The sequence below is a fragment of the Schistocerca americana genome, chromosome 5, assembly GCF_021461395.2.
Source record: "Schistocerca americana isolate TAMUIC-IGC-003095 chromosome 5, iqSchAmer2.1, whole genome shotgun sequence".
In the NCBI taxonomy this organism is placed as follows: Eukaryota; Metazoa; Arthropoda; class Insecta; order Orthoptera; family Acrididae; genus Schistocerca; species Schistocerca americana.
In genome coordinates this window covers 462,761,844-462,776,582 of record NC_060123.1, presented here as the reverse complement: position 1 = coordinate 462,776,582, position 14,739 = coordinate 462,761,844, and the positions used below count along the sequence as shown (strand labels likewise).

The 14,739-nt window shown below is 42.6% G+C and overlaps 1 protein-coding gene across 1 annotated transcript in view; it reads left to right on the top strand.

The window, feature by feature from the left end:
• The first annotated feature begins 9,794 nt into the window (after positions 1 to 9,794).
• LOC124616434 (probable cytochrome P450 304a1) overlaps positions 9,795 to 14,739 on the top strand; it is a 101,146-nt gene continuing 96,201 nt past the window's right edge. The window contains exon 1 of the mRNA XM_047144741.1: positions 9,795 to 9,876. The gene's annotated coding sequence lies outside the window, so the exon portion shown is untranslated. The remainder of the gene's footprint in view (positions 9,877 to 14,739) is intronic.

The window sequence follows — 14,739 nt, the reverse complement described above, 5'->3', positions numbered from 1 at the left end:
TGTCGTATTAGCTAGTCTCCTGTTTTACCTCAAGACTACGGTCGTAGTCAAGACTGATGTACTCAGACTGCAGTCAAGACTTCCTCTGGGAAGTGCTGTAGTCTACAATGTTGCCAGACTGAGCATATTGGTGGACATTCTGAGGGGACCACGACTGTGTTGTCCACCTTACATGAACGACTCGACGGTCAATTTTTTTGGTCTAAGACTGTATCTACAACACATATTGCAAGCTGAAGACCCAGAAGAATTAAAAAAACAAAATTAGTTTATGAGAGCAACGTTAACAATAGTGTTCAAAGTATTCACAGCATTGTATATGTGTGTGTAAACGCCTTCCAATGCCCACTCAAGCAAGACAAGGATACACGGTCTAGCATCAGTATTATAAATACGCCTCAGTTTCTGAATGAACTAAGTCTTGATTGTAATCATTTTGAATATTTGTAGTACTGTCCCCATTGGTGTTAAACTCGTTTTCAACCAATGATTCCCACAGCTACAAGAACACTACTTGTGATACCTCTTACACAAAATACTTACGCAGTGCTATCAGACGAAAAGATTGGCCCGACACAAACTGTGGGAAGTTTGTTTTACAACCTTCGTACCTGGATAAAGAGCTTTTCTTAATTGAGATATCTGTGAACGTTCCTGCATAAGACAATTTAAGAAGAAACTAAATTCCTTCAGCTACGCCAATGTTTAAAGAAATCGTCTTAACGGCACTAAATCGTGGTTTGTGAATCGTTTACCGGCCGTACTCTGCCGCATTTCGCTGGTTGGAAGGGGAAAAGCTTACTGACAACTTTCACAGAAGGAAAAGGGGGACGAAATGTCTCCCACTGGATGGTCATGTTGTTTTATTTAAATGATTATAAAATGATGTAAAACGAACAGTGAGGTTGTGAGTAAATGCACATTACTGTTGTCAGTATGATGTTGCACTGCCCAGGGCCTGTAATGATAAAGAGCCCGGTTAGATGAGGCATATTGTCCACAGAAGTGGGAGAGACAGCACCACTAAATTCTACAATCCGTATGTATTGCATACACACAGAAATTACTGTTACAGTGTACTTACGGGCCCAATGGGTAAGTTGCGTATTTTCCGGTGAGAAAGAGCACTGGCAAACAGTCCTTGCTACATTAGGTTACTTAAACTGGTGTCACACTGAGCTAGAATTTATGGTCAGCGACTAAATGTAAGGACAATGAGTCGGATGACGGTTTTGCAACTGTGAAATACTTTCCTACATTATAGAAGTGAATATTAAATTTGAGCTAATTTTGCGAATATTTTGAACTTGGATAGCTTAGAATGAAAATCTTTCTGTTTATTGTAAAGGTAAACAATTGATCTTCTAAAACATTCTCTGTCATACACAACTTGAAAAAGGTCACGTCGACCAAATCATATCTAAGAACTGTCAGCGACATATACCTGGCGGCAGTAAGATCCCTTGGCTTTCGGTTTAGCAGTATTCGACAGCCATTTACAGGCGCAAGTAAATGAAGGAAGACAGCGCGTTTTTGTTATCAAGTGACGACTTCATGAATTACTTCAGTTTTAATGTAATCTACGAGTAATTGCTGATGTTTGATATTAACATGAAAAGAGTTCCGTAGACAGGGAAAGAACCTGTTCTTGGGCAACTATTTCTATAATGACCAAAAGGCATTAAATGAGGTTCAAGCACATATGTTCCAGTAGCGGTATGAAGAAAATGATAGCAATAATGACGGCAATAATCGAATTATCCGGTAACTTCACACTTCACAGTGGATTTACTCGAACTACGACATTTGCTGAATTAGTGAAAATTTCAAATGGCTTCACATCAGGCTGTGATACCTAGAAGAGTCTTTACATCCTGCTGACATGAGAATAGATTAATCTCCACGTCAGAATCTTGCTTCTACTTAACCATTTAATAGACTCGCATTTTTTCCACCGTGGCTATTTTTGTAAGCTAAACATATGATCCGTTACAACACATTCCTGGGGCTGGGAAATGTGGCCACAATGGTCTGGTGGAACGAACTATCAGAGGTGCAATGCGTGCAATACTTTACCTCTGCTAACCTCAAGAGAAAATCGTTATAATTCAGAATCCGCATTAAACATCGCGTTCCTTCATTACCAACTGGGCAGAGCCGGTTTACGTTGGGTAATGACACAGGCGAATGTCATGGTAGACAGAAATACTATCGCCAGTGTAAACTTACTTACATTAAAAAGTTTTATTTTATTTGATGAACCAATAGCCATTTAAAGGAACAGGGCACTTATTTTACTTGTACTTGATAGATTTACAGACGTTGAAAAATTTGGTGGTAGACTGTGATTTGAATTCGTGTCTCCTGCCTCGAGGATCTGAATCGCTCGCAACAGTATAGTTCAATCATTTCGTTCCTTTTCCCAAGACTGCAATCTCTAGGTATCCTCCAAAGGTAAGTATATGAGTCTGAATACTGATCCAGTACAAAAATATTTATAATTTCATTTCAAGCCCTATCACGTGCACACCTGCCTGCTCGTGAAAATTAACATGCATTTTTAATGCGTGTTCATGTGTTGCCAACATTCGCAATAGGTGTCGTTATTTCTGGTCAGACATGCACACATCTTACTGTTGGTGAGTAACCAATTCATACTTAAGCTATATTCGTGGAAGATAAAGAAGGACGGTAGTTGTGCGGTTTGATTGTCTCTCATGCACAAAATCTTCTATCCTTATTATAGACTCCAGCACCTAGCAGCTGGTAAGCAAAACCGATACATAAGATTTGATTTTATTTAGTTAACAATCCGATAATGTGTTGGGTTCGGATCTCCATCACAGAACCTCACATCATGCGCCTCGTCTTTAAATGCATGCTCACTTTGTAACTTCTGAATGGAGGTATATCAGACATCTTTCGTGGTCTTTTATTTTCAAGTTTAGATTTGGTTACTGATATTGGCGAAAATTTCTGTAATTCATGACTCTTCATGGCTAGTCAGCAATATGATTATATTAGATTTGATTCGGTTAATATTTGTTCCATACATCATGAATGTGACATTTCGTAATGATATGGAACGTGTCATTTTACATTTTAATGAAAGATTTCTTTGCATTCCATTTACTCTCTCTCCCATTCTTTTTTTTATATTTCTCTCTCTCTCTCTCACTGTCTCTCTCTCTCTCTCTCTCTTCACACACACACACACACACACAGACATTGATTTTTATTTTTATTTCTTGTTGTGCTCGACCACCGGCCAGGCACGAAAACTTCCATGAATGAGTTTCTTAGTTTTGAGTACACTTACGAAAGAAATATAAAAACAACTATGACAGTTACTGATTTATGATGCTTAGTTTACAGTCAGTTCTGAGTATTATTAGTAACTGCGCTCCAGTCCCTAAACCTAGTTACAGAAGTGCGAATCAGACCCATTACGTATTCCAGGCAGTGCCAGCCGCGTCTTTGAGATACCAGCTATGGTCACTTCCCAGCCCGCTGTACGATCACATCGGTTCGTCTTCTTGCTGCTGGTACTGTAACCGAGATTTGACAACAAGGCAAGGTATGTTTGGCAACTATTATGAATCAATGGCCAGGCCATAAAATATATCTACCGCGACGACCCTACACACGTTCTTGAGTTCTGGTGTTATCTCTAATAGTTAATTCCTGGTGTGCGCGGAATTAGGCCTCAAAGTTCACTTGATTTTTCCTTTCATTTCCATTGAATAATCAGAGTTATTATCGCTTGAGGTGTAACAAAAGTTTGTAAATTTACGTTTTTCGGCCCAGGAAAGTCGTTGCACGTGGAAATCCAAACTAATCTTGTTCTTTAAATAGCGATTTACGAGTTCTAGTCACTACTGGCCTCGTAACAGGAATTTTAGATCCATACCACTTCTCTAGCACTGTGGTAACATGCTGATCTGTAAATAAGCGTCTGTTCTGGTTCGCAGTTCAAGTTTCGCTGACTGTGACGTTTTTATCCCTTCTGTGAAAGAGCTACAAGCAGTCAGACCAAACATCGATAAGGAAAACGCAAGAAAATACTTTCGGCTCATAGTGCAATTGTGAAAAACTTACAATGCTGCACAACTGGTAATGGCTCTTTCAGTTGCTGACAAGCAGATTTTGGGATTCTTGGAATACAGAACTTTATTTATGAAATGCTACATTTGCATACCTCTTGAGTGCGACACGGTATACCAATTAAACGCAGACCCAATCGAAATCTAAGTGAGTAGTATTTTAATAATTCGGTCTGGTAGAGGCACGCTTGTGCACAGATACTCAGGTTTAACAAAACAGACTTTCGTCGTAAGGTTTTCATGGGTAGTTTTATTTCATTTCTTATAATGCACCTCAAATTTTCATAGGGTTTCTTTTAGTCTTGTTTAAACAATTGTAGACATGAGAGAGAAACTATTCATCAACGATATATCCGAATTTTCTGATGTTATCTATAACAGTCTGACAATGCACATGCAGTTTATTGATTACATGTAGGAACTTGTCCTGAGTTAAAGCTGTCAAACAAGGTTTAAAGGAGGATAAAATGCCACTACCACATGACAGCTAATGTAGAAAATACTTTCTGACGTATTTTGGCACGATGCGCTCTCCCCATACATAATACAAAAGTTTCGAGATGCATCTGCTGCCTGGCCGTCTATTAAACCTGAAAAGAACGAAATGTCGCAGTAGTTGGCACATTTTACACATGCGACTATTTCGGGTTGAGAAGTGAAATGAATTATGTTCAAAGTTCCATTAGATTGATAACTTCAGCAGACAGCAGAATTGCGTTTTAAAAAATGTAGCAGTGAATGTATTTGAACTTGCGACACTTAGTCTACGGTGCACTACACTTACCATTACACTACTAGTTGAACCGTAACTGAGGCAGCTCCAGGAGTCAAGAACAATTCCTGCAGAACATCCGCATTCCACAGTGTTGTGAGATAATGCATATGGCCGGATGTAGACTTCTAAGAGACAGACAGTTACAGGTTGTTTTTTTTTGCACTGCATGACGTTTTAAACAAACAGGTAGCGCAATAGAGTAGCTCAAGTAGAAAGGAACATTTCTGCATCCTACGCTGTTGGTAGTTCTGTGTAGGTGGCAGTTACATGATTTTATTTCGGTGATTACAAAATGGAGTGGAATGTATGCACTGGGTAGCCGAGGCAAGTAGTTCATGGCAATTTGGTCAACCAAGTAAATGAAAGTACTGAACATGCTGCAAACCACTACAGGAAGCCTGTGTGTCAGAATTCTCGTCCAATGTTGCGCAACGGCGTTGCAGTAAAAAATGATCTACGGAGAAGAGGATTTGGTGGTTTTTTGCATTGCTGATTGATTCATATACCCCTGGCTTGGGTTCGATTCCAGCATCCGCCCTTAATTTTGGTATGGAGAGACAGATTCTATTCTTTTCTGGCTACGACAAATGAAGAACGTATAATGCATTGTGGTCTGAAATTCACATAAACATGATATTCCTTCTCTACCAAGTAGACATTAGGTTAAACCACAACAAAGTCAGGAGTGGCGTCATGTAGAAACTCTATCACCAGTAACCTTTCTTAGTTATTTATTTCTAGTGACGAAACAAACGCTATGTAGGATCACAGAACACTTATTCATCTTATATTTGAGTTTCTGTATGTCGATAAAATTGGTTCTGAGCTGGGTATGCAACTCAGACCGCCCTTAACGCGAAATGTGATCCCTTCGTGACAATACAGCTCGGTTACAATTGTTGTTTGTTCAAAACTGTAGATTCCTCAACATCTCCACATATTGCTCTTGAAAGGGTTGGAATCCTGGCCCGGCACTAAAGTTTTCATTATGTATTATCAAGCGCTAGCATGAGAACACCTATCTGCTGGTGGATAATAATTTTGGTTCTAATGTATTTTCACTCGTTGTCAACACTAACGATGTCTGACGATTTTGACTCCCAGTGAGAGACAGAGCTATTTGCGAGATCACTGTAAGTTCAAGGATGTTATCCGAGCTGCTGGCGGAGAAAAATTCGGTAGCTGACGTCTCTTTGTGTCTAGTCAACAACGATATGTGTGGGGTTCGATCACCAGCCAGCACTGAACTCTTCGTCATATTATTTCTAGTTCATAAATGCTCACGTGTCGCTACTGGTGTAACAAACCCATATTTAACGTTCGTTTTCTCTAGAATATAACAGCGATAGGTACCGGGTTGGAGTCGTGGGAAGGAAAAAATTAATGTTTTGTCTCGTCACTTCAGTTTCAACATCTTGCTACTGCCGATAAAATGCGATATGTCACAGTGATTGTGCTTCGATAACAATTCGATTAGGTTCTTGGTTAGAATCCTTGTCCAACACCATGCTGTACCTCACGGCATTTCAAGTAAGTTACTTGTGAAGAAGCAATATTTAATATCTTTTGTAGTTCGTTAACAGGGACAATAGATGCTGGGTAGGAATTCGCGTCCGTTAAAAATGTTTACGTTATGTAATTTAAAGTTGATGTTTCCTAACTGATACTGTCTAAAATCGAGGTATATCACTCTCTGTATGCCTAGTCAGGAATGACTGTTAGTTTCCGTCAGTCACTAAATCTTTGCTTAGTCTGCATGACGTGGGTTTGAATCCATATGCAGAACGAGACGGTTCGCCGTATCATTTGAAGTTCATACATATTCTCAACTAGCAGCTCGTGAAAAAGTTAAATTTTTAATGTAATTTTGTGTTAAAAAATAAGTTCGATATGTTACTTTGAAGAGGAAATAATGAATACAACGAACTATCTGTGATAAGGTGTTCCCTGATATTTGTAGTATCGTGGTATTGAGTTATTGCTATACAGAGCAATGTTTTCTAGTGGTGTTTTGTTGGAACCATTTTCAATAGTCAAACGACTGTACCGAGGAGCGATTAGATGACCTGCTAGACAGTTGCGTTATGAGGGTTGTATGCAAATCAGGCGAAATGCAATTCAGGTCGTTCGGATATTTTTGAGCACGACTGTACATCCTCAGATATTTCTTCTCAAATGATGGCCTATGTTTGGTACTAGTAGACTCTTCATGACCAGGATTGCCTTTTAGCCAGCGCTAATATGCTTTTTCTGTCCTCCTTGCTCCGTCCACCATGGATCATTTTACTATCTAGGTAGCAGAATTTCTTAACTTCGTCTGCTTCGTGATCCCAAATTCTGAGGTTAAGTTTCTCGCTGTTCTCATTTCTGCTACTTTTCGTTACTTTCGTCTTTCTTCGATTTACTCTCAGTCCATACTCTGCACTCGTTAGACCATTCCATTCAACACATCCAGTAATTCTTCTTCACTTTCAACGAGGATAGCAATGTTATCAGAGAATCTAATCATTGATACCCCTTGAACTTGAACTTTGAAACCTCTCTTGAAACTATATCTTTGAATTCCCACGTTTCTGTTCAGTTGTAGGCACGCACACAATGAACGACAGTCGTTAAATCTGCCGGCCGGAGTGGCCGTGCGGTTCTAGGCGCTACAGTCTGGAGCTGAGCGAGCGCTACGGTCGCAGGTTCGAATCCTGCCTCGGGCATGGATGTGTGTGATGTCCTTAGGTTAGTTAGGTTTAAGTAGCTCTAAGTTCTAGGGGACTGATGACCACAGATGTTAAGTCCCATAGTGTTCAGAGCCATTTGAACCATTTTTTTCGTTAAATCTCTATATGAGCGTCAAATTTTTCCGACTTACTTATCGTGGACAATTTGATAAACACATATGCAAGGGAGTAACAAGTTGTCTGACTCTACTTGGAACGTACGCTCTCTGAGTTTTAAAAATAAACCTCTTTGTGATGTACAACGCCTCTCTTGTAGCGTCTGCCACTGGAGTTTGATGACAACACACGTGCTTATTAAGAAAACCCGTCACGAAACGCGCCTCTCTTCACTTGCACCTTCTCTGTTTATTCTGTTAATCCTAATTGCTAAGAATCCGAGACGACGAGGAGTGCTAAAACGAATATGGAGTCTGCAAGTTACTGCCTTCGGGCATAAATTACGATTATTTAAAAAAAAATCATCAGATGAACCTCAGTTTGACATTTATCTTTGATACAGGTTTTAACTGACGACCAGATCATTTACATATGCCCAAACAGGATAGGGAGCCCAGCAAGCGGTCTATCATCATCTGGTGACGGAGTCTGTGTCGACAGGGTATCGGGGCTGTATTGTAATCATAACAGCACTAGACTTTCTCTACGATATCTGTGCTGAACTTTGTTTATTACGCAAGTGCTCTTGAAGTGCCGCCTCTAATTTCACATGAGATTAAGCCGCAACGGACTCAGAATTTCTACTACTGACAAGGTGCTGAGAATACATGCTTTTCTTGTTTCACAATACGTCTCAGAGAATTAAGAATTTTTCTTCAACGTAATAAAACATTCCACCTGTCATGCTCCGTGTGGCAAGCGAAACATTTTTCTTGAATGACGATGCTGAATAAGTAATCTTTCATTAAAATCTTTTCTTTTAATGCAATCAGATTACTAGCTTTTTACAATGAGTACTCTCAGAAGTGTTGTATTAAATAATTTTCGGGTAAAATTTGTGAACTGTTACTAATACTTAGTTGCGAAGGACTTCTTCTTGTAAACAGCGTAATTTATTTCCAATTTCACTTCGTTTCTTTCAGTGGTGTTATAGTAGGCCCACCAATCCTATCAGCTGGTGATCGTTAGCTATCAACGATCAGATTTTTCGGATTAGAATCAGGTTATGAAAAGGACAAACGGCTAAAGAGCTTACTATTCCCTCTAATTGTACTTGGATTTTTCTTCCATATTTCCATAGGTTTACTGTTTATTTACCAGCCAGACTTCATTTTCGAGAGAGAGATACAATGAATCAGGTGTCGACACACTGCAAGCTGAATCTCGCCGCACTCGGTCGTTGGTAATAGGTAAATGTACCGACCTCTTCAGTATGTCTTGTTCTCTGTCTTTTGATGTCAGATGAAACTAAGGTCCCACCAGAGAGATAACTGTTCAAGTGAGTTTTTAATCGACCGTAAAATACGCAGAGGCAAAAAACTCCAACGCTACAGTAAATCACGAAACCATACAGATTGATTTAGGTCGCAGGCATAGGAGTGTAATATGTCATAGAGAACCACAAGCAGTTGAAAGCGAAGTTAGTAGGAAGAGCTCCCGTATATTCTGGCTAGAAATCATGCAACAAAAGTCACTCGTGGAGCAAAACCTACCTTTTATAGAATAAACTGGCACATATCGAGCAGATTTCAGAAACAACAACACCCCGGATATCGCTAGAATTTTCAGACACTACCGGTACCTTAGTGTATACTGTCATCCGAAACTACGCTTCAAAATGTCCTGTTGGAAACGGCTTACAGCAACAAGAACAGGACGTCAGCTCCCGCCGAAACACTTTTAATTTCTTCTAAATTGTGAAGCTACGCAGTCGAAATTTAATTTCGATTAGACTTCACAATCCGACCCCGACTACGTCACCGCCCACGAAATAGGGAAAAAGGTGGCTCATCCAGTTTCTAAAGAACTTAGACAGTTTCATAGCCTGTGAAAAGGTCTGCGTCAGCCAAAGTGGTACATTTCTCGTATTTAAGAGGTTCTGCACATACGTCGCGAGTCATTTGTGGAGGGCGCGGTTGTTGCGCGTTACGTATGTAAGCGAGATGGTGGGGAGCTATCTCGCGCGCCTACTCTCAATAAGAGCACATCGCCGCTGCAAGCTGGGGAGTCAAAATGGTACTCTTCGCCGTGGTGTTGGCAGCGCTGGCGCTGGGACTTTTCCTGAGCCTGTTGTGAGCCGAGTGCTCCAAGCCTGCCAACTTCCCGCCGGGTGAGTAAATGAAAGAGGAGAACGCGCCCAGGTGCAATGTTTCTCTGCAGTCGTAAGGAATCTGCTGAAAAGATAACCTTTCACAATTCTCTGACGAATTGGCTGATGTTGTCACTCGTTCAACTGTTCGTCATGCGTAAAGACCTGCAAATCGAAATAACACGCGTAAGACTGGTTCCCAAATACGTAATTGCAGACATTCTATCGCTGTTGTTCTTCATATACATAAACGATTTGTCGCATAAGGTGAGAATCAATCTGCAGCTTTTTGCTAATGACACTGACGTGTATGGGAAAGTGCTGTCGCTGGGTGACTTTAGGGGGATATAGAATAACTTGCGCAGAATATCTCTTTGGTGTGATTAATGTCAGCTTCCTCTAACTCTGGAAAATTGTAGGTTAATATAGATGAATAGGCAAAGCATTCCTCTAATGTTCGAAAGCAATGTTAGTGTCAGTACGCAGTTCACTTGCGCATGGTGCAGTTGTTTACCTCAAGTCTCAGTCCGATAATGCTTGTCGAAGTGCACGGTACTACAGTGTTGTTCGTGAACAACGAATACAATTTTGTATAGTGAAAATGATACGGATCTTCGCACATGCAAAGTATGCTGACATGGTGTTTGTCTATGGGTTGTCCAATGGGAATTCCAGAGCTGCTGTGCGAGTATACCAAGAACTATTTCCGAATCGCAGATTGCCAGATAGCAAGGTGTTTAGCAGGGTGTTTCACCGATTGCGTGAGCGTGGTCCGCTTCCGAGCTTAAATGTTGTCTCTGAATGTCCCGTACAACAAACTCTTAATGAAGTTGAGAACATTCTTCAAGTAGTGGAACGCAGCCCTTCTACTAGCTCTAGAAGAATTGCTGCCCAACTTGGTATTCCACAAACACGAGTCATACGCACAGTACATGAGCACGGTCCGTATCCCTTTCATCAAAAAAAATGTTCAAATGTGTGTGAATTCCAAACTGCTGAGGTCATCGGTCCCTATACTTATACACTACTTAAACTAAACTATACTAAGAACAACACACCCACCCATGCCCGAGGGAGGACTCGAACTTCCGGTGGGAGGGACCGCGCAGTCCGTCACTTTCATCGGCAGTGTGAACAACATCTGCATGAATGAGATGCTGAGGCCCAGCTTGAATTCTGTCAATGGATCATTGCCAATGAGCGATTAATTCCACGTATTCTGTTCACTGATGAGTCAACATTTTCCCGCAACGGAATCAACACCACGCGCAACTTTCATGTATGGGCAATTGAAAATGTGCGCGCTACTGTGGAAACGACCTTTCAACGACGTTTCTCAGTCAACGTGTGGTGCGGTATTATTGATGACCAACTCATCGGTCCAGTTGTTTTAGATAACCGTCTTACTGGGACAAGGTATCTTGAGTTTTTACAAAATGTGTTACCAGAATACGTGGAGAATATCCCCTTGGCAACAAGAGCTCGTATGTACTTTCAGCATGACGGAGCTCCTACACATTCCGTATTGCCAGTGACACAGTATCCCAACACAACGTATCCTGGTCGTTGGATCGGCCGCCGTGGAGTCATTGGTTCAAAATGGCTCTGAGCACTATGGGACTTAACTTCTGAGGTCATCACCCCTAGAACTTAGAACTACTTAAACTGTAAGCCATGCATTACTAGACTCTGACGCACAAGTCGTGTGGTATGTGGCTGTCAACAGGAGGTATGTTACACACCCGAACACCTTTGCAAGATCCACCAGGTGATTTCACCCACTTACCCGACAAGCCGTCAGGTGGATACCACCGACGAAAGACTGTCTCAGCTGTGGGTAACTTGTGCGCGAGATTTTAGCCAGTGGCCGGACGAATGCAGTATTATGAATCAATGGCCAGGCCATAAAATATATCTACCGCGACGACCCTACACACGTTCTTGAGTTCTGGTGTTATCTCTAATAGTCCCAGCACCAAGTCATTATGGTCAAATACACTCCTGGAAATGGAAAAAAGAACACATTGACACCGGTGTGTCAGACCCACCATACTTGCTCCGGACACTGCGAGAGGGCTGTACAAGCAATGATCACACGCACGGCACAGCGGACACACCAGGAACCGCGGTGTTGGCCGTCGAATGGCGCTAGCTGCGCAGCATTTGTGCACCGCCCCCGTCAGTGTCAGCCAGTTTGCCGTGGCATACGGAGCTCCATCGCAGTCTTTAACACTGGTAGCATGCCGCGACAGCGTGGACGTGAACCGTATGTGCAGTTGACGGACTTTGAGCGAGGGCGTACAGTGGGCATGCGGGAGGCCGGGTGGACGTACCGCCGAATTGCTCAACACGTGGGGCGTGAGGTCTCCACAGTACATCGATGTTGTCGCCAGTGGTCGGCGGAAGGTGCACGTGCCCGTCGACCTGGGACCGGACCGCAGCGACGCACGGATGCACGCCAAGACCGTAGGATCCTACGCAGTGCCGTAGGGGACCGCACCGCCACTTCCCAGCAAATTAGGGACACTGTTGCTCCTGGGGTATCGGCGAGGACCATTCGCAACCGTCTCCATGAAGCTGGGCTACGGTCCCGCACACCGTTAGGCCGTCTTCCGCTCACGCCCCAACATCGTGCAGCCCGCCTCCAGTGGTGTCGCGACAGGCGTGAATGGAGGGACGAATGGAGACGTGTCGTCTTCAGCGATGAGAGTCGCTTCTGCCTTGGTGCCAATGATGGTCGTATGCGTGTTTGGCGCCGTGCAGGTGTGCGCCACAATCGGGACTGCATACGACCGAGGCACACAGGGCCAACACCCGGCATCATGGTGTGGGGAGCGATCTCCTACACTGGCCGTACAACACTGGTGATCGTCGAGGGGACACTGAATAGTGCACGGTACATCCAAACCGTCATCGAACCCATCGTTCTACCATTCCTAGACCGGCAAGGGAACTTGCTGTTCCAACAGGACAATGCACGTCCGCATGTATCCCGTGCCACCCAACGTGCTCTAGAAGGTTTAAGTCAACTACCCTGGCCAGCATGATCTCCGAATCTGTCCCCCATTGAGCATGTTTGGGACTGGATGAAGCGTCGTCTCACGCGGTCTGCACGTCCAGCACGAACGCTGGTCCAACTGAGGCGCCAGGTGGAAATGGCATGGCAAGCCGTTCCACAGGACTACATCCAGCATCTCTACGATCGTCTCCATGGGAGAATAGCAGCCTGCATTGCTGCGGAAGGTGGATATACACTGTACTAGTGCCGACATTGTGCATGCTCTGTTGCCTGTGTCTATGTGCCTGTGGTTCTGTCAGTGTGATCATGTGATGTATCTGACCCCAGGAATGTGTCAATAAAGTTTCCCCTTCCTGGGACAATGAGTTCACGGTGTTCTTATTTCAATTTCCAGGAGTGTAGTTCAAATGGCTCTGAGCACTATGGGACTTAACATCTGAGGTCATCAGTCTCCTAGAACTTAGAACTACTTAAACCTAACTAACCTAAGGACGTCACACACATCCATGCCCGAGGCAGGATTCGAACCTGCTACCGTAGTGGTCACGCGGTTCCAGACTATAGCGCCTAGAATCGCTCGGCCACCCCGGCCGGCGTGGAGTCATTGCTTGGCCACCGAGGTCACCCGATCTTACCACATTCGATTACTGTTTGTGGGGGTGGCTGAAGAGCGATGTCTACAAGTGGAGAGTGGACACAAGAGAGGAACTTCTTGCTCGTATTTTACATGCTTGTTCCCAGGTAAAAGAATGCAAAACTGAGCTCCGATCGGCGACACAACACCTGTATACAAGAGCAGCAACACGCATTGAAGTTGACGGTGGACTGTTTGAACATCTTCTGTGAGGAAACGTACACAATTAAACAAACCATGACATAACAGTATCTTAATTTACCGACACCCGCACCTTTCCCGTTCCTAGCTGTTTTCATTGGTTTACCATGAGACGGTTAAGAAAAGCGCATATGTTTATTAGAAGTTTTTTGTTCAGAATCACCAATAGTATCACCCGTTAAAGCATGTACCTTTCCTACTGAGTCACCCTGTATTTAAAAATATTTGTGGCTACAAAACCTGAAAAATAATCAGTCAATTAACTTGAAATTTTGACAAAACGTTGCATTCAAATACGTGTGGTTTTTATACACCTATTTTATAAATGTATATAGTATATAAACAAATATATAATATATAAAGCGAAATGTGGAAATGTTCTAGACAGTTTTACTTAATATTTTACCCGATACTCGAACGAACTTTAAGACAGACAGTAGTCTATGTATTTTATAATATATAAATATGCACGTAATATATAAAGTGGATGATGTGTTGCTAAAAATCTGAAAAAGTGCTTGATCGACTTATTACAAATTTTTACACGGTACTCTAATAAACGATTTGCAAAAATCTCTAAAAGTTCGTGACAGGTTTATTTCAAATTTTAAACGATACTGTATTACGCATTCGGACTCAGAAACTGAATTTGCAATAACAATAAACAAGGCTCAAGGTCAGAGAGAGAGGGAAGAGGAGACGGAGAGAGGGGTGGGAGGAAACTGACACAGAAAGCGGGAAGGAGGTGCTTGCTGGAGGAGATGGAATGAGATAGGGGAGAGAGAGGATGGACAGAGAGAGGGGAGAGGAGGCGAAGTACAAAGAGAGGGGGGTTGACAAAGAGAAGGGGAGGCCGTGGAGAGGAGATCCATTTAACCACACTCAGTCACAGCGACGTGTGGCCAGGTACAGCTAGTAAACTATACATGTTTCTTTGGCAATTTGAGAGGGAAGTGTTTCTGTGTTTTTTCGCTTATTGGCGGTTAAGTATATTCCTGTCTTTTTATGTAGAGGCTATTGGTGGAAGTTG